Genomic DNA, 3,806 nt, shown 5'->3' on the forward strand with positions numbered 1-3,806 from the left:
TGTTTTGTTGCTTATTTTATTTCTTCCTGTCAATCAGGCTGAGGAAACTCAGATATATGCTTACAAATATTTAGACTTACACGTGTGTCATGTTTTTTTTTAATTCCTTCCTCATATTAGGCGCCAACAAAATTACTTTCCATCCATAAAGAATAAATAACTCATCTACAGTATCTTCAACTTTCGCCTATTTACGTGATTGTTGCCAGATTTAAAACAGGATTTCACAAGCAAACCATGACCTTGCCTATCCTATAAAGATGGTTCAAGTCTATTCTTAGGGTGTGACAAACCTTCCTGGGAAAAGCGTCACAGCCATGGGTCTCCTGGGACAGTAACTGCTACTCAAGGACCCAAGGACCCTAGGGACTAGCCCATCCATCTCTCCCAACCCTTCGCCCAACATAGACTCCCTGACCCAGGCTGGCCCTGCCTCCTGTGCCAAAGCCAAAAGGCATGACATTCAAAGGCACTGGCTCAGCTCACTGACTTGGGGGAACACACTCTGACTGAGGGACGTTCAAAGGCGCTGGCTTAGCTCACGGACTGGGGCAGGGGCACCATCTGGTTGGGGGACACTCCATCCCACCTGAATTTCAGCCCTAAGGAATAGGACATCTCCCTGGACCACCCCTCCTCCTCCTAGGACAGACTTTCCTATACAGTCGAAGGTAAACACTGTAGGGGTTTAGCTGACAGGATGGAAGTTGATTCTCTCCAGTAGCTGCTGGCCATGCAGTACAAGTGGAGCTTGGTTCCTTTGTGTGCAGAGGGGAGGGAGCAAGCAGAGTGCGATGACCAGTCCCCACTGACAACTAGACCGGATGGCGAATCGCCCAGGAGACACACCTCTGCGAGAGTCTGTTAGGGTGTTTCCAATGATATGTAGTTGAGTAAGGAAGAACCCCTCTGAAGGCGGTCACCCTGTCCCATGAGCCAGGGCAGCCAGCAGAGTAAATCAGGAAGAAGTGAGTTGAGCCTCAGCATCCTTTTTGCTTCCTGCCTGTAGATAGGGTGTGGCCAGCAGTTCACGTTCCTGTTGTCTTCCTTCTCTGCTGGGACAGACGTTGTCCCCTCCTTCCTCAGGTTGCTTTGCTCGGGTATTTGGTTAGAACAAGAAAATCAACTAGTTTGCTCAGGAAAGAGGAGGGTCTGAAGTGGAAAGCAGAGAGGGCTGGTCAGGGTAGAAGTTCCTGGGCCAGCAGTGCTAGCTGACCTCAGTATCCCGTCCCCCACAGAGTCTGAGACACAGGCTTGCTCTTGACAACGACGGCATGTCAAAGGAACGGACCTTGGGCCCTTTGAGAGGACAGCCTGTCTTAATCCACGACTGTGATCTGCCACGGTCTGCAGGTCAGGGCTGTTAGGTGACAGCTGGGACGAGCAGTAAATTATCCTGGCAGCTTTGAGCTTCCCAAGTTTGCACTTTAAAGGGATCTGGGTCATCGAAGGGACACAGCCTTCTACTGCTGCTGTTGGTTGAGGGCTGGAGTGGGAAGGCAGCATTCTGTGGTTCTCACTGATCTGAGGGACCAGCACCGTGAGGTCAGCCACAGAACTATCATCCCCTAGGGGCCATGTCTCAGCCACCATGAGATCAGAGCAGCAGACACTTCACGTGAGGTGTGGGTGGGTCCCCTGTAAGGAATTGCGCTGTGAGGCAACATAAAGCCTCTCTCTGCGAGGGGGAAAGGTCACTTAGGAACTCAGGAAAGGAATATGGCTCACTTGTGATAATAAAAAGGTCCGATCCCAGTCATTATGCAGACTGCCATTTCTCACTCCTGGCTCAGTAAAACATGGTCCCATATAACTTCCCAGAGTTCTTTTGTTCTAACACATCATTTCCCCAGAGATGAAGCTACTGGGCATGGCTGAGGGAGGAACTCAGTGATGCCTAAGCTTTCCCACTCACAGTCCATTTTACCCCCAAGACTACTAAGATTGTAAAGCATAAAAAATAGGTATATTTCACCCAAATCAATTATCTTTGGATGTTATGTCATTTACTTTAAAATAGTTCTTTGGTGTGCATCTCATTTTACCATTATTAAAAGCAAAGCTCAGCCAAGCGGTGGTGGTGCATGCCTTTAATCCCAGCACTTGGGAGGCAGAGGCAGGTGGATTTCTGAGTTCGAGGCCAGCCTAGTCTACCGAGTGAATACCAGGACAACCAGGGCTACACAGAGAAGCCTTGTCTCGGAAAACCAGAGAGAGAGAGAGAGAGAGAGAGAGAGAGAGAGAGAGAGAGAGAGAGAGAGAGAGAGAGAGAGAGAGAGAATGAGAGAACCTGCCTCAAATAAATTAAAATTCAAAACTCAGGTTCCTCAGGCTGCAATCACTGACAGGAAACATTTCCATCCCCTGGACAGAAAGGCTCACTGGGCAGTGGGAGGAAGCTGACTGGCTCCTCTTGGGTCCTGCAGGAAAGGGTGAGGAAATGCCATTTTTTGTCCGGCACCACTTCCTTTTCTGCTTACAATAAATTTGAATGGACTTTTCTAAAGAGCCTCGATAATTTTTGATGCATTGAAAATACTTCGGTAGAATTCCTGGGACACAGGAAGCCATGGGAGTGGTCAGGGAACCTCGCAATAGTTGCTTTGTTGGGAAGTAACCCCTTCTCAAGAAGGCCCAAAGTGGGAAGTGGGGCGTTCGGCGTAATGCTAATGCCTGCAAGGGAGAATCAGAGTCAGGGGGCCATGGGTTCAAGGTCATGATCCACTACATGGGAATCTGAGGGCACCCTTGCCTACCAGAGACTAGGTAGGGGTGGGGAGATGACTGGTTAAGAGAGCTTGCTGCTCAATAATGAGGACTGGGGTTTGAATCCCAGCACCCACACCCAGCAGCTCACAACTGCCTGTGACTCCAGCCCTCGGAGAGCCAACACCTTCCGAACTCCTCAGGCGCCCACACTCACTTGTGCACATACTTACGTGCAGATGCACACCCGTAGACACATAAAAACAGGACACAAGTCTTTTTAAAAATGCTAATCGAAATGTAAAACTCCATAGGTTGGCTCTACAGCAGAATGGAAATTACAAAGGAAAAAGAGCCATGAACCTGAAGGTAAGGCACAAATCAACTTGATCTGAAGACCAGAAAGAGAAACGATCTAGAGATGCGCGCGCCAGCACCGTGTCATAAGGGAAGAGCAAGGTGCTCTGAGTCCTGGGCTCTGCAGCTCACCGGGGAGTGGAGCGGAAACTGCCCTCCTGCCGGTATTTAAAGGAGTAGGAAGTGCTAAGCGCTCAGCGCCAGGGAGAAGCCCTGTCTCGAAAAACTAAACTAAAATAAAATAAAATAAAAAGCAACTAGGCAGAAATTCTTGTTGGTACCAAGCAACACATCTTAAATGGACTCCTCCCAATAGAACAAGGTTTGTTTGTGTGTTATGAGATGTATATTTATATATTCGGTGTGGAGGTGGGGATGTGTTCATGCGCACCGGAGAGGATGCGCCTGCAGAGGCCAGCAGAGGGCGTCTGATCCCCTGAAGTTGGAGTTCCAGGCAGTTGTGAGCCACAGGATACAGATACTGAGAACCAAGCCCAGGTTCTCTGGACAAACATCCAGGGCTCTTAACCTCTGAGCCATCTCTCTGGCCCCAGAGCCGGGTTTTGCAGCTTTATATTTTCAGTCATTCAGACCCCAATCCTAGCCGGGCGGTGGTGGCGCACGCCTTTAATCCCAGCATTTGGGAGGCAGAAGCAGGTGGATTTCTGAGTTCAAGGCCACCCTGGTCCCTGGTCTACAGAGTGATTTCCAGGACAGCCAGGGCTACACAGAGAAACCCTGTC

The sequence above is a fragment of the Mastomys coucha genome, unplaced genomic scaffold (genome assembly GCF_008632895.1).
Source record: "Mastomys coucha isolate ucsf_1 unplaced genomic scaffold, UCSF_Mcou_1 pScaffold3, whole genome shotgun sequence".
NCBI lineage: Eukaryota > Metazoa > Chordata > Mammalia > Rodentia > Muridae > Mastomys > Mastomys coucha.